This window comes from Gorilla gorilla, chromosome 13 (assembly GCF_029281585.2).
Source record: "Gorilla gorilla gorilla isolate KB3781 chromosome 13, NHGRI_mGorGor1-v2.1_pri, whole genome shotgun sequence".
Classification (NCBI taxonomy): Eukaryota; Metazoa; Chordata; class Mammalia; order Primates; family Hominidae; genus Gorilla; species Gorilla gorilla.
This window is the reverse complement of record NC_073237.2, coordinates 41,737,527-41,760,091: the sequence shown is the minus strand read 5'-3', so window position 1 is coordinate 41,760,091 and position 22,565 is coordinate 41,737,527. Positions and strand designations below refer to the sequence as shown.

Sequence of the window (22,565 nt, the reverse complement as noted above, 5' to 3'; positions counted from 1 at the left end):
ATTATATTAACCTTAGGTAAAGTCCATTGCGTATAAGTTAGGGTAGAAGCTTAGTGCAGGAGAATGAACAATAGTTTTAGTGTCAGAAAATGTGAGTTAAATTCCCAGCTTACCTTATTACTAGACCTGTGACTTGAGGAAGTTTTGTGGGTTTTTTCTCTTTTGTTTATATCTCTGAACTTTGGTTTCCTGAATAGGATAGAGCCGAATATTTAGGTGACATTAGTGAAAAGGGAAAATGTGAGGGCGATGCGTAATCACATTTGGGAAACTGGATATTCTTAGAACAGAAAAAAATAGATTAGTGAGGTTTTGAATCTTTCCACTTATCTTGGTAAGGATTATATGCCAAAGACTAGTTATTGTGGCCATACTCTTTTTCCATTAGTGGCATTGGAGAACCAGAAACATGGGATCCAAAGAGAAGCTTAGCAATGTTAAGTCATGTTAATACTAACTTAATTTTTGTTTGCCACCCTACCCCCACCAAAAAAAAAAAAAAGGTTATAATGTGATTGTCACAACAGCATGGGGCTGTACTGAGCTTTTTGTCATAATATTAAATAGGCTTCTCTATTAGAAAAAGATTTGTGGTCTAAGGACCCAAGTAGATCATATAAACAGAAGTGTGCTGTTATCGTGGAGGCATATTCATGTTGCTTCTGCATTCACAGTGAACATTTGTACCCAACTCCTAAGACCTACTAGAGATCAAATGTGTTTAAATTGAGCGTACTCAGATAGAAAGATATTCTGAAATTTCTCCGCTCTTTTCTCTATATTGTTGAAAATTATCTTTTACAATGCAAAGCCTCTTTAACTTGTAAAATGTATGATTATACTTTGCTTTGAGTAATGTGCAAGTTAATGTCCCTCCCATTCCAATCATAACAATCCCTCACCCAACTGTAAAAGATGCTTTAATGATTATTTTCTTTACTTAATGTCTTTTTTCATCTAGGGTTAGACAAGTAGAGCTGGAGTGCCTTGCCTATGCGCTATCGTTTGTTTTAAAGATTCTTAGGGAGTTAAAAATAAAAGTAATTTAGAAAAAAGAAAGTTGAAAGTTAAATAACTGTATTAACATAGTACTAACCAGTAAATTAAGAGTGCAACGAAATAAGACAAAATTTCAAATTCAAAATGGCTTATGTCATGAAAATCTTAAGGTATTTTAAATTTTCACTGTATACAAAATTGTACAATTAGCAAGGAACAATGTGCTAATGGGTTTTAAATATTCATTTTAGGCTTATAGTTTTCAGTTTATACATTTTTTGGAGAGCTTCAATATATAAATACCACAACAATTCATTTAAAATGGTATTTTTTAGTTTCCTAAATGATTTGGATGCCCAAGTCTTTTTCTATAAAAGAATTTCTTAGTATAATAATTAGGCAATAGTTCAATTCATTCCAAATGCCTAGTAAAATTTCTCCTAACTATTAATTATATCTTAATAAAAGCTTCCAAGTGAACCAAAATTTTTTGTTTCAAAGGGTTATAATTTTACTGATCGTATAAAAAGAAGCTAAGTTAAAGACAGCAAACCTACTGGGTAAATGGAATTCTGATCTCATTCTCTTTTGTGCCTAAGTGTGCCAGAGAAAGAGTGAAAATGATGAGATTGGTGTTAGGGAAAATGTTTTTATTTGTGGGCACATGATGGATTTCTCTTGATCTTTTCCATTTTGCTGTATTTTCCTCCTGGATTCTGACAGTACCAAATATTCTGGTACCATTCTATCCACCTCCAGCTCATTAATCAAACTCTAAGTTTCATAAGTTTAGAGGTTGTTTATTATTCTTTCACTATCTCCAACAGTATATGTAACATATCTATTATTTAGCTACTTGACACTTAAATAAATATGTATATGTGCACATGTGTATACGTGTATTTACATATGTGCACATGTGTGTATGTGTATTGTATAATAATAGAAAAATTTCTGGTCTTTGTCCCAGATTCCTGGGATAGAACTTCTAAACCCCAGACATTTCTTAAGGGAGAGGAGTATTTGTGTTGTTCATGATCGTCTCTGGGTTTATGCTTATAAGGTCACTTATGGTGGACTTTTAGATAGCTTGTGTCAACAAGGTAGCTCAGGATGAAGGCAGACTATGCCAGAAAAACCAACCATGTAATTAGAAGGTTGGTGCTTTGAACCAGATGATATCAGTTCAACCTCTGGGCAAGAAAGATGGGTTGGAGATTGAGTTAAATCCTGTGGCCAATGATCCAATCAATCGCACTGCATAGCAAGACTCCAATAAAAACTCTGGACACTGGGGCTCAGATGAGCTTCTTGGTTGGGGACACATCAATGTGCTGGGAGGGTGACATGGTCCTGATTCCATGGAGAGAGGGCCTTCAAGACCCTCCTAGACCTCTTCCTCTGGCATCTAAAATGAGAGCAGTCTTGTTGGGGACTGTGCCCTTGACCTGTGGGATCTGCACTAACTCTGGGAAGTTACTGACATAGTTGACTTGCAGTATTAGATAATCTGTGTTAAATATGTGTGTTAAAATATATGAATATTTCTATCTTAGAGTCTCTAATTAATAGTGGCAGCAAAGATTCTCAATCCTTATGGTTTGGAAAAGAGATTTACACCTTTACCATGAAGTGCTTTTATTGTCTTGCCCAATCTCAGAACAAAACCAATACACAGTTAGCACTATTAATCCCCTCAGAAAACTATTCTTCTGGGGTTTGAGGAAGGCTTTTAAGAGGTTTTACTACTCTATGTCTGATAAAAGTACTAGATAAAGACTGCATGCACAGGTTAAAAACTTGAACAGATTTTTGGGGAAAATAAGAAGGGCTTAACCATGATTTCTATTTTGTCCTTCCTATGTCCTCTTCCATTTTATGGCTTAGGTTTATTAATTTCCCCTACCTTCTCTCCATATAATTTCCTTTTCCAAAGAATGGACATTACATACTCATTTTCACTAACATGTAAACAATGAATGGTGCTTTAGTTGTTCTCCTCCCTCTGAGCAGAGTTCTTTTTCATTCCCTTATCAATATGTCAAGAAGCCCCACTTTCTATTTTGACTCTACAAAATTGTTTCTCATAACATAGTTGGAAGAAACAGGCCTGCCTCCTGTGAACTCTGTCTCCTTTGTTCTCTTTATAAAAGTAGGAAAACAGTTTATTATGTCAGACACTCTTTTAAATGCTTTGTATGTATTAGGTCTTTTTAATCTTCAACAAACCAGGAGGTAGGTGCTATGTTAATCTTCACTTTATAGATGATTTTGTGAGACACAATGAGTTAAAAGCATTTACTCGAGACAATTTAGCTAGTAGGTGACAGAATCAAGATTGCAATCAAGGTTATTTGATTCTGGAGCCCATACTCATAAATTATTGAGCTATGCTGCCTCACATAAAATGCTTCTCGGTGCTGGAGAACTGTGCTCTTGTTCTATCCTAGGAAGAGAAGTTTGTGAAACATTTGAAAAAATTTCTCCTATTTCCACAGTCTTATTTCTCAGGACTTTCCCATATGTTCCCTCTTTCTACTATATTGAATTCTTGGTTATTTCCTAAATGCCAGGTACTTTTTGCAACTTCCCACTTGCTTTTTTCTCTGCTTGAAGAGCCCTTCTCTGTTTCTCTTTGTCGCTTACTTCTACTCATTCTTCAAGTCAGCTTCAAGCTTTCCATAATGCCCAGTATGGGGAAGTAACCATTTCTCTGTCTCTCATCAGTATCCACATACTTTTATTTGGGCACTTATCATAATCTGTGGTGACCCTTCCTTACTTCTGTTTACCTCAGAAGACTGAAACCAACCTGATAGAGGTCTTTTATCTTACATTTCTCTATCTCTAGTCCTAGCACAAATTTGAGAACCTAATAACTATTCGTTAAAAGTTTGTAAACCAGAGAACAAATTAATAAAACCAGATAATAACATTGCAATATTTCTGAAACCAAGGTTTGTAACCAAAGATTTTTAATTTTTTTATATCCTAAGAGGTTCTAGATATTGCAAAAACAAAACAATACTATTGTGAACTTACTTAATTGCACCTGAAAGTTTATCTTAATCCCAGACATTGGCTTAAGGTTACAGTGAAAGAAAAAGTAGGTAAATAATTTCATCGCCTTACCCACCCTTTCGTGTTTTTAATACTTCAAACATACACCCAAACACACAAAAACGCATACATATTGCCATGTGTATACTATGGATATATATACTTCGTGTGTGTGTGTGTGTGTGCTTGTGTATGTATATATTTCCTCATTCCCCTGCGTGGAAAGTGACAAAGTATACTATCATTTAAAATTACTTTCTTAACATCATGATAAAATCAAAATAAACTGTCACTTTTAAAGCTTTGTAATTTTTTACCCCATCATCTTAACAGCTATAATTCACAGAGTTTTGAGAGTTTTTAAATAATGACTTAATCTTTGATTTTGAAATTCAGAAAAAAATCAAAAGGAATGGATGTATTCATGATTGCAAAAGAACAATTTTATTTATGAAAATACTAACATTTATCTCTGTCTGTATATCTTGAGATGTCTCAGGATGTATGACTCTGTTTTGAAGAATAAAAGCCTTTGCTGTATGATATGAGTGAACTATTCTAATAATGAAAGAAAATCCATGCTAACCTTAAATCTGTATAACTGTATAGCACTGACCAGGAAAAGCCAACTTGAAAGGTACTGCTTAGAGAAGCATATCAGCCCCTATTTTATGGTGGATCCTGTCACTTTTCTCAGGAGAGATGTCTGGATCAGTGTGATAAGTGCTCTCCTGTTTCTAAAATTTCCCAAAGAATATCTAAAATCAGTAGTTCACAGTTTATGTAGATCATAATACAACTGACATCTGTAAGCTGTAGAAATAGATACACACTGACATGGCTGAAAAGTACCTGCTGTTTCTGTGAAGAGAGGCCGAAGTTTTCTCTAAGAAACGTACTACATAGTGATTAGTATTCCTCTAGATACCTCTGGCTTATCACAGTTGATATTCTCTTATTATGCCTTCTTCATTGGGGTACAATTCAGATTTTATGTAAATGCATACCAACAGGGATATTACTTTACTTCAAATTTGAGTTTGGTTATAGGCCAATGGTTATATAATGTTACTACTTCACTAATTTTATAAGTTGCTAATAACTTTCTATGTTTATGTAGTATTTACATAATGGATGGAGGTTATCTGCCAATAGAAAACAACAAATGCCATCAGGATTTAGTTGATAGTGAATCCTGTGGTAAGAGCTTTACATGTGATTGTTCGTAAATTATTATTTCAATTAACAGGATGAATTTAATGAGATTACAAAACTTGTCAACCTACCTGGGACCACACAGCTAGTAAGTGGCAAAGCCAAGTTTCAAATCCAGGGCTTGCTAATTCCAGTGCCCATAGTCATGGCTGTTATGTAAAACTACCTCCTTTACTACAGATATGGAAAGGCTTTATACTACAAAATAGTAAATAACAGGGAATTAATGATGGCTCCACTGTAGAGAAACTTTTTTTTTAATGTTTTGAATTGCACTCAATCAGATAGTTGGTTTTTATTTGCCAAAGACCAGTATGATTTACAAATTCCTCCCTATTATTTCAAAGAAAACACAGTGTGATTTCCAAAGGTAAGGATACAATCATTTCTGGAAAATACTAGCTGGCATTGGCAGAGAATAATTTTGAAGAATACACACTTTCTTCAACACTGGTGTGGCCTAGGTCTGAGTAGTAGAAAACTAGGAATAACAGTAGCTAATGTTTCAGATCTGCGATCAATGAAGTGAAAATCTAAACATGGGCAAAATGATGACAGAGACCAAAAATTATGTATAAAAACTGTGATAATAAGGAAGTGGTGATCAGAATACAAATTGGAACCATACGGATCATTGAAGCACGTTCATGAATAGTGCAAAACTATGATGATGAAAAATGATTCAAACGGAGCAATGACAGATGATTTTGTTATCCTATATTGGCAAGGGATTAAAATTAACACCTGAATTTAACTGTGTTAAATATTTTCAGCTTCTGATTATACATATGTGTGTCTACACATATGGGTTATATGTATGTGTCTACACATACTTGGCTACAAAACTGAAATTTGTCCTTAAAGTTAGACCCTTATCCTTAGTGTGCCCCAAATCTACCTGCAGCCTCCTGTGGAAAAATGTCCAGAGTTTCCTCTAGGATATTATATAGCTAGTGGTGAATTTTTGCTTCAAAGACCTCAGCTTACTGCATATTGTCTGGTAAGCTGCTTATCATTCCTTTCAAAATATAGTTTCAAACACTGTCAATGAAGTATTTCTAATGTGACTGTAAAGTATGAAAGAAAAGATCCCTTTCAGTTATTGTTAATCTATACTGGGAGGGTCCAGGTGACAAATGCAGAACAATAACAGATGCTCAGATGAAACAGACCAGGAAAATGAACCCTTTACTAACAGGGAACACATCAAGGCCCATTCCTGTCTTGGAATTAGGCTAGTTAGTTTACACTGCATCATGTATTTGGCTCCATATAACAATTGCTGTTGGCGCCCGCCAGAATCTCTAACTCATTTTTATTTCATCTAACCGTAAAACTATTGATTAATACATTTTTTATTAATCAATGAAAAAATGGTTTATCTTCTGTGTACCTTCTAGTCCTCCCCTGCATTTCTCTCCCTCAACTCTCAACAACTCATCTGCTTTTAGGATATTTTATGAGACTCTAGTTCAGTTTTCACACAGTACTCTTCAGTTTGGCTCATCCATTCCTTTTTGTGGAGACTCCTTCCTATCTTCCCCTTTTCTTCATTGTTGGTAATTTATTTCTAGGTCCTGTCCTCATCTATCCTAGTAGCAAATTTCAACAGAAACTTAGTTCTTTTTATGTTTGATCATGTTAAATTTTTGTTTATAAATCAAGGGTATTTTAATAATAGGTCAAATATCTAACTATAAACATCTAAATATACAAAATAAGAATTAGAAAATGTTCACGTTTTGTTTAATAATATTACTACTAGTAGTATTAAATTGTGATTCCTAGAGCATCCTTAGCAGCACAAAAGTGATTTAAAAGGAAACAATAATTTTAATGTCATTTTCTTGTAGCACTTTTGCCTTATTTTTAACAGACTTTAAAGAATAACTGCCAATGAATTTAATAATATCAAAGCCTATCTTGTTCAACCCCATATGGAAAAAAATACTAAAAATGAAATTTGACTGAGGAGTCAAGCAATTTTATGATGTTCTTCTTCTATTAGGTACCAGCATGTTATGAGGAATAAGCAAGAAGAAGAAAGAGAAGGAGAAGAAGCAGGAGGAGGAGGAGGAGGAGGAGGAGGAGAAAAAGATGGTGGTGGAGGAGGAGGAGAAGAAGAAGAAGGAGGAGAAGGAGAAGGAGAAGAAGGAGCAGGAGGAGGAGGAAGAAGAAGAAGAGAAGGGAACTCACATGTAAGTTACAGGTATTTTTGTATTCATGTTATACATTAAAGAAGCTGAAATTAAACAAACACCAAACTTGTATTCACTATATAATATCCTTACTTTCCTTTTAGTCTCTGCTGTAATTTCTCTGCACTTTTCAATCATTTAATTCGCTATCAGAATCATGAACTCACCATTTTGCCTAAGTCAATTTTGTTAAAGTTGTATTCATCTAGTCAGATTTCCTGTAGGTTAATGTTGAGTGTATATCTATCCTTTACTGTCTTAGTACAAGTCATTATTTGCACAGCTACCTGTGATTTTGCCATTTGGGTTATGAAGAAAAGGTTAGTTCCAAGTTCTATGAGGAATAAAGTTCTAATGGCCTACTTCTATTATTACATTAAGAGGTATGGAAACTGACTATGCAGTTTTCATAAACTCATTTAATGAGAATGAAAATATTCATCATTAAGGTCATTGAAAGAAAACAGTATAAAGTAAAAGCTTCTGAATAGACAGAAGCCACAAAAATCCCAAATTATACTCTTTAGAAATTTTTAACTATACATTATTTTAGTGTCTCTGAAAATTTTAAAATACACCTTTTTCATGTTTTATATTCATCCCTGTAACATTTTCAAACAATAATATATTTTATAAAACAAATAGCCACTGTGAAACAAAAATACTTTCTAGTTTTTATTTTCTATATTTAGATGGAAAAAGAGTAAACTTTTTGCTATGATTATAATTTCTTCATTTATAGTTATTGATGAATAATAATTATCACTTTAGTTTTATACTTGAATTGGCATATCACATTGGGTAGCAGACTTTCTAAGTCAACCATCCAAAAGCCAACTTAATGTTAGCTACAAAACTATCTGATTGAAGCGCATGGAGTTTTAAAAACCATTAACTTTTATGTGCAGAGTGAAAACTTTGCTCCACTGGCACATAATTTCATTTTTGTAGTCAGGAGATAACAATAACATGAAAACATTACTGCCAATGGAAATATGCCTCACGAAAAGTAAAAAGTAAAAGAGTATGAAAGATTAGTTATTTTGAGATAGGTGGCTTTGTATATGTGATAGAAAGCAAGAACAAAAATGAATCTACCCTAGGTGATTGGATGACCATGGCACTTGAGGATAATACATAGAATATAATCTTTACTAAAAAAGTACAATGGTCAAAGCATTCAAAGTTTTTCTCAATAATGCACTTGAAAATTCTCTGTTCTGTCATCCATTGATATGAAATGGTGAAAAGAGGACTTTAAAAAAGAATAGCTAATTTCCTGAATAATAGATGGAACTTAACGTTATGTGAACCAACGTTGACAATAGTGTCTAAATTAATAGTTAGCAAAGTGTTTCCTGTTCTTCACTGATCTTTGCAATTATCTGCACCAGATCATTTACTCTTATTACAGCTTTTTACAGCTTCTTTCCATGCCATTGGGGACATTTTCCTCCTCAAGTTGTCTCCAGAAAATTAACTTTGTACAGCAAAGCCCTTTAGAATTATTATTTTTTTCCACTGGGTCCAGATTTTTATGCATGAAAATAATATACTGCTGAAAACTATTATTGGTTCTCAACATTTTCTTATATTGTGTTTTTAAAAGTCCCACTATTAGATAATTTTTTAATTCTTTGGTACTGTTACACAGGGTAGGAAGAATCCTTCTGAGGTATTTATTAGTAGTGATATAAATACCTGATCCAAATTTATCAGTGCTAAGGGTTTTACAGGTATTTTAAATAATGAATTGTGTATAGTGCTTTCTTTTTCACTAATCCCTTCAGGTATATTATCTCATTTGATCTCCTGAGCAGCTATGAATATCAATTTTGTTATTTACAGGTGAGAAAGTGGAGGTTTGAAGAGATTAACTGACTTGCTCAAGTTCATGCAATTTATAAGTAGTTCAATTCTAAAGCATTTATCAGGCATATGCTATATAACAGATAGTTTTCTAACTCATTAGGATATTGCAAACAATTTTTTAAGTACCTACACTTGCAGGATTAATCTCAAATGTGCAAACAGGCAGGTAGAGTCTCAAATATGTACAATGTAAAATATATTCAAACAACAAAAGTATAGAGATGTAACTAATTGTACTTTTTGCAAGGGTCAGGGACTACTTTATAGAGTGGTTGGTGCCTGAATTACATTTTGTTTGGTAAATATGAGTTTGTCAGATAAATGAAGGGAGAAATGTACCAAAGTAGATTTTGTAACCTACAATCTAACACACTCTTTACTATATAACATCACCTCTATACCATGCTATATTGATTTTCTATTGGCAGTATACAATTATTACTATAAAATTTAGTGGCTTAAACAACACACATTTTTATCTTACATTTCTTTAGTTCAGAAATTTGAAATGTGTCTCATTGGGCTAAAATCAACATGTCATCTAGGCTGTCTTCCTTTTTGGAGGCACTAGGAAAAACTCAATGTTCTTATTCTTTTCCACCTTCCAAAGAGGATTCACATTCCTTGGTTCATGGCTTCCTTCTCCCATTTTCAAAGCCAGCAACAGTGGATTGAGATTAAATGTCCCGTCCCACCGACCCTGCTTTAGTTGCCATCACATCTCTTTCTCTGAATACAGGCAAGAAATGTTCTCAACTTTTAAGAAGTCATGTCGCTATACCGGGCCAACCTGGATTGTTTAGGAAAATATCCCCATTTCAAGGTCCTTAACCTTAATTACAACTGCAAAGTCCCTTGTGTCTTGTAATCACAGATTCCAGGGATTAGAAAATGGACATATTTGGGGGGTGGGAATTATTCTGCCAAATACACGTGCCATTTGTAATCTTAAATTATTTCTTGTCTCGCATGGATTTAAGCAGACTTTCTTACCTGTAAGAACTAGATTATTATACTGATGATGTTACGTATTTTGCCTATGACACTTCAAAAAAGAGGGGCGAGGAAAGCTCACATTTTTACACCATTTTCTATGATCTTAGAGATGTCATTTTTTAAATATGCAGTTTTAGAAAAATTCAAAAAGATGAAGAAGAGGTTTGATCATTCTATATGGGCTCATTGACTCAGGTACTAAATATCTTTCTTGTTTGCCATGCTACTATTTCCCAATAACTAAAAAACCTTTATCTTTAGCTTAGAAATTTCTCCTCATCAGTCCAAATACCTATTGATCTACAGGACTCTCAAACACAAAACACTTCATGCTGGCCTATTATCTATACTCTTTTTCTACTTCTAATCTTTCTGTTCTGCTCCCAACATCAGAGAAGGGCAAAAGTATCCCATCAATTGCAAGAACCATAATCCTGGAGGTCATCTTGTCTACAGTTTCAAACAAAAACCAACCAAATGCTAGAAATTTTACCAACTAAACATTTCTTAAATCAGTCCATATTTCTCTTTACCTACTGGCATATCCTTAATTCATAATCTCCTATTTTGGTTATATAACAAATTACTAATTAGACCCTTTGTCTCAAGCTTCTCTCCTACTTCTCTCTATTTAAGCATCCAGGCTACAGCCAGAGGATTAATTCTAAAATAAAAACTCACTGTATTAACTGTCCTACTTCAAAACCCTGTAATGGCTGACTATTCTCTCTAGATAAATTCCCAACTTACAAAATACCCTGGATAATTTTAATTTCCCTTAGTGCCCTGTACTCTTTCTCGCTGTCTGCTCTTTGTTCATATTATCTCTTATTACTCCCTTATCCTCTTCCTTCTTCTGCTCCAAACATATTTCTTGCTCTTTATTATGAAATTTAAATTATCACCTCCTCTAGGGAACTCTTCCTCTTCCCCACAGCTAGGCTCTGCTTTACTTCCTTGGGGAAGAAAATGCATTGGATTAAAAATGAGAAAGAAAAGAACATTTATTGAGATATTATATGCTAAGATTTTGTCCTATATGCTTTAAATATAATATATACTAAGTCATTTGAAAAGTTTTGTGAAGTGGTTATTAGAGAAGTTACAAATAGAAAAGCTGTATGGTATGTGAAAATGCAGAATGGAGTAATCTGGGAAAAGCTAGCTGGCTATGGAGACACATAAGTTGACCTTGATTCTTATGTCTTCATAGTCAGGGCTTGCCTTTCATTCATGCAGGCTTATAAAGTTTCATCAGGTTTCCCAATTGGATCAGATTCAGAGATGCTATCTCACACTAATAAAGTTCTTATGAAAATCATATAGAAATAATTTAATTTACTGAGATATTTTTCTCAGTACTCAAACTACTATGGGAAGTCACATCAGCAAGGCTTTGTTTGGTACACACTAGAAAAGAAATAGTTGTTAAGACTTAAATGCTCAATGCTTCAAGCAACCCTGTCCATTTTTACACTTGCTTATTTGTCCTGAGAATCAAATCTTCAGGTCAGCTTGAAAAAGTGCCTCTTACCCTGGGCAACGCATGAATGGTCATTGCTGAAAATTGCCTAGGTCTCTTATTTTTCCATGTCTTTGGACTGACCAACCTAAAACCAAGGAAGTGTTCTCATTCTTTAGATGTTATTGATAATTATCACAGGGTCTCTCTGAGTACAGAAATAACTTCACTATTGTTCAGTTCTGATGCATTTTTTTTCAGATTGTAATTTGAAGAAGGCAGGTTTGTTTGCTTTATTAATATCTTCCATGGAGCGCTGCATTATTCCATCTTATCCTGTAACTCTTTAAGTTTCAACTCTAGGTGTTAATAATTGTGTTTTACAGTTGGAGAATTTATGCTTGAGTTTAGTAACTTTTCTTAAGTAAGAGGTGGCATTCAAAGAGAGTTCCTCTGACTCCAGAGCCCTTGCTCTTTCAAGCTTTGCTCGCCAGTCTTAGCTCTGTTTCTAAGTAAATGTTTGCCATTGGCAGATCACTAACTGCCCTCTGTCCCACCTTGCTTATCAGAAGGGTGAGATGTTGCTGTAAATTATTTATAAAATCTCTTCCAGCTTGATTTATTAATAAAAGGCAATATTATTTCCCTGCTTTCCTAAGTCTACCAAGTAATCTCTTTCACAGTGCAAAGCAGAAATATGCTATGAACTAAGTTCCCATTCCAGCTGCCCAGATACTGGCATAAGGTTGACTAAAGTCGTATTTTTCAGTATTGTGAGCTTTCATCTTTTTTTTCTTCTTTATGGTTAATTTAATGAGAGGTTGGTTGGTCCCATTTCTTATACAGGAAAGAGATTAGGGTTTGGATAGCTCCTTGAGCTGCTTTTTAATTATCTCAGATTTCACATTTTTAAAGAAGAAATGGCTGTAACTTATTCAAGAGGAATAAACTTCTGTGATGCACATTATAACTATAGTAGATCAAAGGCCTCATTTTTTGCACTGTGCAGGTATAGAATTTCTGTGACAGAGGAGGATCCACGATAGGCAGTAAAAAAGGGAAAACAAAATTACATTGGTTTCACACATTTGCTTTGCAACATCTGTTTAGGTGGAAAGCATTTTGCCTGTCGATTTATTGAGGAGTTTGTTCATGACAAGCCATGTCTGTCTATTTCCCTGGTTATTTTGAAAGCTTTGAGTCCAAAGGGATTGAAGTAGCCTAGCTAAATTGCACTGATGCCAGTAAATAGTGACTTTGTATCAGGGGCAGAGTGAGCATCTGCTTTTCTTAGAATTCTGGAGCAAGTGTGATATCTGGGGACAGAGAGGTAGAATTGGACTGACAGCTTAGTTTTTCTGCTGCCCTGAATTTACTAAAGTTAGCTGTGAAAATAGCCCAACTTAATCAATGTAGGCCAGTTTGTCATATCATTGTTTCCTGTGACATTGGCTGTTCATCAACACCTGAGACCTGAGTCAGTCAGTGCTTCCTCCCCACAGTTCACGCACACATAGCTGATGGACTACCATCTTCACACAGAGATCTCTTAAATAAAAATTCAACCTAACTTTAAAGTCCTATATTGACAAAAAGACCATATGGCTGTTTTGCTAACGATTCTGGATATCTTCAGCATCCAGCGAGTAACTTTTTTCCCTTAGGGAGAATGAAAGGGAAGTAGGAAGGATTTTTATTACTGGTTAATGAAAAGTCAAATTACTATTTTACAGCAGTAACCACCATAAACAGAAACAAACAAACAAACAAACAAAAACCCAGAATTTAACAACCCCTGCACTCCTAGCATCCAACCCATCATTTTGCAAATCACTTTGAGACCAGGAGTGGGTGAACCAATTGTAAAGGAACCCAAGCCATCATATATTATACTTGGTATAATATACCAAGTATATTATAAATGATTCATAGTAGCTAAAATCCATTTTTTAGAAAAGCATAGCTGTGTATATCTTGAGATGCAAGACCAACACTGAAAAATTCTGAGTGATATTGCTTTCCCTCCCCACCATGTTTTAAGACAAAGGAAATGGGAGTAGAAAGAAGTAGTGCCAATTTTAATTATTGTCATAAATTCAATAGCAAACTTCAGCAAAATTATCATCTCAAAGATGTGTTTTGGACGTGTTCTTCTCTGTATCCTATCTTCAAACATATTTGGAAGCACTATTTATCCTTACTAGGTCTTCAGACGGGAGCCTGTAAACAACCTGATTCTTTGTAGAAATAGAATCTGACCTTATTGCTTCCCAGTCAAAGAGTGACCATTATCTTGAACCCAGTTGGAAAGCTGATTACTTTATTTTCTTAAATCAGTGGGTACACTGTACTCAGATGCCTTTATTTTATTTGCTTGTCTAGTTTTCCAGATGTCTTACTAATGCATAGGCAAATGTGTTCAATAGATTCAGTGAAGTTTACATGCTTTCCAGAGAGATACTTAACTGAGTCAGTTACTAGGCATAATGTGTCATACCCTGGGTCTTTGAAATGTGTTATCACAGATACTCTAAGTCAGGAATTAGTTGTTTAGCTCAATTGCTTCCAAATATACAGCATTCTATTTGTGTAACATAAATAGCAAGCACAGCGGGCAAAACAGAGAAACTAATTGAGAAGCCCTTATGTTTAGGACAAATTCTATCAACGCAGGTGTATGGTATATTACAGAGAGATGAAAGTTTTGCTTAGCCTAGTCACTTGTATCAAACATTTTTTTTTCTATCACAATGCTGGATCTCTTTAGAGAATTATTTATTTATTTGTTCACAAAATCTTGTCAAAATTGTGTATCAGTGAAATGAATATAATTATTAACTCCGAAAGTTAACCCATTTATGCCTGAGGTTGCAATTCTTTGAATTTTTGCAATCAGACCTTGGCGATGACCTTGAGCAGTAGGATATAAATAATTCCCACATGCTTAATGTTCCAATAATGGAACACTAGGCATAAATGGCTACTCCTGCTGGGTTTATTCCAAAAGTTGCATCAATAAAAAGCATTTCGGGGAGGGGTCACAAGTAAATAAGTTGAAAAAAATAGTAGAAACATAATACTAGATATAGAGAAAGAAAGAAAATATGAGTGGGGAAGGGTTTTTGGAAATGTCTATACTTCTCTACAGTCAAAAAACATTCATCCCCTACTTTAAATAAAACTTCCTGCTTCCCATAATTTGCATATTTCTACTATTCAGCTTTGCCACTGAGAAGCTAGTATTTTGTAAAGAGTTTCTTTATTAATTTTGGGCTTTTGATATAATAATCTCATATTTGCTGAATACATTTACTCTTAAATGACAGTTTTGTCATTGTTGTTGACCTGAAGCAGGGTGTATTTTTAATGGGAGATGTGAAGAAAAATGGAATAGAGGCAAAAAAGTTATTACCCAGTTACCATTTTTAGAAAGTCATTTTAAGTAGTTGGAAAGCAATTCTGTTTGTTCCTTCATTCACTGATGAGAAGATCTCCATAGTGAGGAAGTTGTGAGAGGGAGGGATTAAAATTAGGCAACTATTTTACAAAACAATACTTGCGTGTCACTTTGCTCAGTAATGTCTTTTTAGCCATGTGGATTTTTAGTTCATCAAGTCTAATTCTCTTGTATCCTTTATTGCAGGCTACCTGTGTGAGTCACATGTCAGTGCAATTTCTGGAGGTCAATTGTAGCCCTGAAGTCTCAGAACAATGGCAAAAAGAAATACGGAGGGCATGATACATTTGGTAAGTGCCTTATGTAAACCACAGAAAATGATAGAGGCAATTTTTTTCTTTCCTAAGGCTGGTGATTTATTGCATATTTCTTGTCATGGAATAGATAACATAGGAGGACAGGAAGAAATTTGCTAGTTTCCACAGTGCCCCTTGAAAATAATTCATCGAATTGGGCTCCTTTGGAAACATTCACATATTCTGCATGTATTTTTACCGGACACATTTAGCATCTTAATGGCATAATAAAAGCTATCATTTGGGAAATATACACATTGCTCCTATCTGAGTGCACAGTGGTGTTGGTAGGTACTGAGGGAGGAAGAGACACATGTGCCCTGAGGAAGTCTCTGTTTTGTCTCCATGCACATTTAAGTCTTTTACACATTTGAGCAGGGACTGGGAGAGGAGCATGGGGGAAGGGGGCTGGATGTGGCTGGCATCTTTTAAGATTTATGAACTGCTAAATTTAGAAATGTCATTTTGTTATTGCCAGTGAACTGCTAGCATCTTCGTATGAGTCACTAAGAAAAAATAGCAATCACCTCCTTTGCAAGAGCTAGTATGAGTAACACAAGATGGGTTCAATTAATCATTTTAACCACTAAATTCACTCTGGATAAACAAAGTGTGTATCAGATGATGTGCCCTAGAAAGGTAGTCATCCTTACAAAATGCTACTCTCTGCAGCTATGCTCTTCTCATTATTGTATTGCAAATAGTTCTCTGAAAGAAAAAACTGTTCAAACAAAATATTAAACAGCATTCATTTGTCATTTTCCTTCGGGGACTAGGCAGCAACCTGCTGTGGCTGAAAATATGTGGTCATTATGAAGCTGGTATTGAATTGTTTGTTTATCTTTAGCAGGGGAGAGAGGTTTCAATGATGTTACTATTTGATTGGTAATTTCAGGCACTTCTGCTTTCTAAAGGCGTATCCTCTGTCCAGAATTGATATTAATAAATGAGTGTGTAAATACGCTGTTTGTATGTTTCTTTTTAATGTTCATATAATTTTCAGTGCCATAAGCTCTTATCACCTGAGGAGTGATGGTGAGTTTTATTTTCTTGTTAGTGTACAGTGTTTTCTATCACAGTGAGTCAGGTTGCTTGCTCTTTCAGAAACCTGAAGCATTTACTATAAATGGAGTGAGTCAGGATGTCTAAGATGCCTTGTTCACTGATGACAGTTTGACTTTGGCAAGTAGATCAGAGAGAGATTTCAGTGTCTGCATGTGGTGTGCTATCTCTTTCATCTGGTCACAGGAAGCAGCAGGCACTTTTTTTTTTTTTAACGTAGGGAAACCTAGATTCTGTTTCTCCTCTTTTTCCTGATTCTCCATCTTTTCTTTTTTTTCTTCCCATTTTCTTTCTCTCCATCTTTTTATTGTTCTTATTCTTCTCTGCACTGGTTAATAATGGATTCAGGGGACTAAAAAGTGACATGAGAAGGTAATAGGCTACACACACCTACTCAAATCCCCCAGACAGATAAGAACCTAGTCCACTTAAAAGTAACTTCACATACCACACTTATAGAAATCCATGCCATCACTTAACAACTTTTACAAAATCCTTTATTCTGCTATTTAAACCTGTTTCCTTTTAAAATGTGCTTAGAGAGCACAAGAAATTTGTCACCATTTTCTGAAACATTCCTTACTCAGACTGCAAAATCACTCTTTCAGCCTATTTAATTGGAAGCAGAATTAAAGCTTCATTAGCTTTATCTCTAAACTTTTTATCAATTTATGGCACTCTTCAGAGCCTCCTTTGCAGTTTTTCAGATCCTCTTTAAGTCAGAGAATGTAGAACTGTACATGTGTCTCCAAAAGATATTTGGCCAGGGCAAGTCAATGGTAAAGTTCAAAAATTTTTAAAAAGCCCTATTCATGTTCTTCAAACTCTTATGGTCACATTTGCCAAGCAGAATATGTTTAGTAAAGGTGAGGATTTGCTAGTACAAGACTCTGGTAAGGGAGATGACTTGACTGCCAGGAAATAATACAGCATGTAGAATAGAGAAAAAACATGGCTATCCTTGGATGCTACCATGTTTATTTCATACTTAGGAGAGGAGAAAAAAAGCAAACTTTGATGAAGAGCAGAAAGCTGAGCATCAGTGAGAGAAGTCTGTTTTGTTGGGGTTGTTACAATAACACTTTGCCTGAAGAAAGTACTCAACCTGGATATATTCTGATAATATTGATTTGTGATTCTTTCCATTTAAAGAATCCTTTTGGAGAGTTAGGTGAGGACAGGAAAGTGCAGAGATGTTTAAGGAGAAGAGTTAGAGTTTCAAAATCTTACTTATTCAATAAACTATAAAGTTGTTTTTCCAGGCAAAAGGAGACAATTGCGGATTTTATTATTGTCTGAATGAAGGGGCTTTAATTGCTCAGATATACTGCTATGCTTCCTTGCCTCATTAAGTGTATTAACAGTCTGATCTTGCAGTGGGGAAAAAAAAACAGGAAGAAAAGTAAATGGGGTAAAACCATGAGTTAAATAGTTAGCTTATAGCCGTATACATCCAAAACGATGTATTCTGATCTGTTCTCTCTCTCTCTCTCTCTCTCTCTGTGTGTGTGTGCGCGCATGTATATGTGATCTCACTTTTTAAAAAAGGTTTGCTTTTTATCCCTTGCTTCACAAAAATATTGCTGACCATCCAACACAGTAAACTAATCGATACATAACAAAGATAGAAGCCACCATTTATTCAGATCATGCTACATGCCAGGTACTTAATATATTTAAAATATAATATATCTAGTATACTTTATGTAATTACCTAATATAATTATTTTATCATTTAAATGTATTACCATGAATGACTAACTATATGTCATGCTCTAAATTAAAGATATGAGCCCTATGATGTAGGCATTTCTGTCGTTATTTTACAGATGAGGAAAGTGAAGTCCACAGAAGAGAATAGCTACAGTCTCACAGTTTGTCAGTGGCAAAACTTAGTTTTGCATTCAGTCTCTCTCACACTAAAGTTGATGTTTTTCCTAACACATTCCTGTTACTCTGCTGGACTTGTCAGATTTATCTGGTATCTCAAAAGATTCATGTAAGAGAACCACAGTTTTTCATCCATAACACTACCTCCAAGAGAGATAAAGACACTAAATTGCAATGACGTAATTAAACATTTTTGGATTTTTTTCTATCAGAGAAGCCTAGAGAAGGTCATTTTAAAAAAAAAAAAAAAGCCAGAGATAGGCAAGAGTTGCGGCTTCTGGAATTTTAATGACCACTCTATTATAAATATGTCATCTTGGCCTATAATGAGTTATCACAATCATTAACTATTGTTGCAGTTATTGGTTGTAAAATAAAATGCAAAGTCTCAGCTATTTAAAGTATGATTAACACAATTCATTTTATTAGGCTCTTACACTGTGTTTGTGGGTTTCTTTCTCTTTCTCTTTTTCGTTTTTTTTTCCCACTCTGTCTCTTTCCTTGGGCATTTTATGTGAACCACAAAATTACAGGTCTGTGTCTTATTGTACTTTATGGTTCAGTAAATTAGGCCAGGGTGATAACCTGAGGGAATATTAATAATACTTGTTTTAACAAGCCTAAATTTATACCATTGTGAGGAGTTAATTGCTCAGTTATACCCCTGGTGCTCAGGATTACTGAGTACTAAAGGATAGTGGTGGGAAGAAAAGTGTTCCATTTTTGCAAAATCTACTTCCCTAAGATTTGTGTTTCTGGCAGCAAGGAGATGATTACCCTGAAATACGTGACCATTTATTGAACCAAAAATAAAAGGTGTTTTATATAGACACTAAGTAATACTTCTAAGGTCTGAAGTCCTATGGAGCACATACAGAAAATATTTGCAAGTTTATAAAGTGTCTGACTCTGGATATCTAGTAACCTGGAAAACACTACATTTTATTATAAAACTGTATGACAGGGGTTCTTTGTCAGAACAGCTCCCGCCAGATGACAGGATTTATCTCCTAGAAAATGTTCTTTTGTTCTTTGTGGCCAGGCGCAGTGGCTCACACCTGTATTCTCAGCACTTTGGGAAGCCAAGTCGGGTGGATTGCTTGAGTCCAGGAGTTCAAGACCAGCCTTTCCAATATGGCGAAATCCCATCATTACTAAAAGTACAAAAATTAGCCAGGTGTGGTGGCACATACCTGTAATCCCAGCTACTTGGGAGGCTGAGTCAGGAGAATCCCTTGAACTCAGGAGGTGGAGGTTGCAGTGAGCCGAGATTGCGCCACTGTACTCCAACCTGGGTGACAGAGCGAGCATCTCACAAGAAAAAAAAAAAAAAGCATTTCCTTTGCGAGGGGGAAAAGGCAGCAAATACTTTCATTTTGATCTTCTCTATGCTTTCCTGGAGGCTGAAATGCATCTACCTGATACTGGACTCAGTTTCCTGAGACCAAGACTATGTGTTAGGGTCAGAAAGGGGAATAGCTACAAAAATAGATGATGAGAGAGATTATTATTAGATAGTATAACCCTCTGGAACTTCTAGGATAGTCACATACTCACTTGTCCCGTTTAAAAGTGTAATTAGGCATTTTCCAATTGGTTTGCCACTACTTTCTTATTCAATCATTATGTTGTATGTAAGAAGAGACCAAAACTTTAATGACTTTATTTATTTTCCTTATCTGAAATAATTAAACCTATCTTTCAGGGAATTATGCTAACTTTTTGAAGTAGCATACGTGAAAGTCCTAGCATGTCATCCTTAAGAATATGCCATCTACATGGAATATGTGCTAATATGATTCCTTGTACCCTGCACCCCTAAACTATTAATATATCAATGACTTTTCCCCCTAAGTTTTAGTGGAACTTCCACATCTTCAAGTGAGACCTCTAGACAGTAACCACCAAATGATTGTGAGAGGTGAAGCCAGCTGGACTTCCTGGGTTGAGTGGGGACTTGGAGAACTTTTCTGTCTGGCTAGAGGATTATAAATGCACCAATCAGCACTCTGTAAAAATGCACCAATCAGCACTCTGTGTCTAGCTAAAGGATTGTAAATGCACCATTCAGTACTCTGTGTCTAGCTAAAATAAACGCACCAATCAGCACTCTGTAAAATTGACCAATCAGCACTCTGTAAAATGGACCAATCAGCAGGATGTGGGCGGGGCCAAATAAGGGAATAAAAGCTGGCCACCCAAGCCAGCAGCAGCAATCCCCTTGGGTAGCCTTCCACTCTGTGGAAGCTTTGTTCTTTTGCTCTTCATGATAAATCTTGCTGCTGCTCACTCTTTGGGTCTGCACTACCTTTATGAGCTGTAACACTCAACACGAGGGTCTGCGGCTTCATTCCTGAAGTCAGCAAGACCAGGAACCCACCGGGAGGAACAAACAACTCTGGACACACCACCTTTAAGAGCTATGACACTCACTTGGTGAAAGTCTGCAATTTCACTCCTGAAGTCAGCAAGACCATGAACCCACCAGAAGGAAGAAACTCGGGACACATCTGAATAGCTGAAGGAAAAAACTCCAGACACACCGTCTTAAAAAACTGTAACACTCACTGCGAGGGTCGGCGGCTTCATTCTTGAAGTCAGTGAGACCAAGAACCTACCAGAAGGAACCAATTCTGGAGACAACTGGAGCTTTGAAAACTATTTAACTAAATTATAGTGGGTTCAGTATAAAAGATTGTTTTCTTCCCTCCCTTCTCTTTTTTTTTTCCTTATTCCTATCCTGCTATAGTATTTTCTGCCATGTTATGCATGTACATTTAAAAAATTACTCACCAATCCAATAAAAAACATATTGCTGCCTTATTGTGCCTTGGAATGTGTGATAAATGGTATACGATCACCACAGCTCAAAGGGAGTGGTAGAGCAACAAGTGGTCAGAAGTTGTAGTCAGACTGCTTTGAGTCATACCCCAGCTTTACTATTTGCTGGCCATGTGGGAAAATTACCTGAAATATCTAAACATTAATTTAGAATGTACAATGAAACAGGTACAATGTAGAATGTTTTCACATAGAATGTCAAATGAAGATAATAGAAGCTCAGGCTGATGACCCAGATTTTGGGGTTCAAACCTTGACTCTGCCATTTACTTGTTCTGTGAACTTGGGTAAAGTGATGTAACCTCTCTCTGCCTCTATTTTGTTTTCTATAAAGTAGATTACTGTAAAAATTAAATGAATTAAAACATGCCTTATGTTTAGAAAGTATCTGGCACACATAAGTCCTCAATGTTAGTGTTCTTGTTCTTTGTTGCTTTTATTACCTATCGTTTTACATTACTTAGGGAAATACATGCAAATAATAAATACTTAGTCAATGTTAATTATTATGTAATAGGTCCTCCCCTTACATAGTTGGCACACATTTAAAGAACAGGTCAGTATGGGATAAGTATTGTCTGCATGGTACATATGATAAGCACTTTGTGGGTTTAGTTGGAGGGACTATCATTTCACAGAAATGACAGCTAAATGTAAAGACCTCAAAAGGCTAAGTAGTGGTAAAGATGTGGAGCTACTAGAACTCTGGTATAAATGTAAATATGGACAATTATTTTGTAAAAGGCATTCAAAAACAATATTCAGTATCTACTAAAGTTCAAACTTGCTGTCTTATGAGCTACTGACTTTACTCTTAGATACATACCCAGGAAAAATGAGTGCATTTTACAACAAAAGATTAATAATAGCTAAAAACTGGAAAAAAAATTAAAATCAGAATGATGAGTTAGGAAAATATGTGAAATATTCATATGAAATATTATAAAGTAATGAAAATGATACATAAGTTCAACAATATGGGTGACTCTCACAAGCCTAATATTCGGTAAAGTAAGCCAGGTACAAAAAAGCACATACCATAAGGCTGTTTTTATATAATATTTTAAATACGCAAAATTCCGTGGTGACATGTCACAATAGTAATTGTCTTTGGCGAGGTAAGTAGCAACTTGGAAAGTGCATGAGAAGGGCTTCTGAGGTGCCAGTTACGATTTTAAAGTTGCATTTACTTTGTGAAAATTGATTAACCACAATTT

The 22,565-nt window shown here is 35.3% G+C and overlaps 1 long non-coding RNA gene across 1 annotated transcript in view; it reads left to right on the top strand.

Annotated features, from left to right (window-relative positions):
• Positions 1 to 22,565, top strand: part of LOC129524535 (uncharacterized) — a 179,990-nt gene that overhangs the window by 26,471 nt on the left and 130,954 nt on the right. The window contains exons 3-4 of the long non-coding RNA XR_010130428.1: positions 7,283 to 7,472; positions 15,446 to 15,549. This is a non-coding gene — a long non-coding RNA (uncharacterized lncRNA). The remainder of the gene's footprint in view (positions 1 to 7,282; positions 7,473 to 15,445; positions 15,550 to 22,565) is intronic.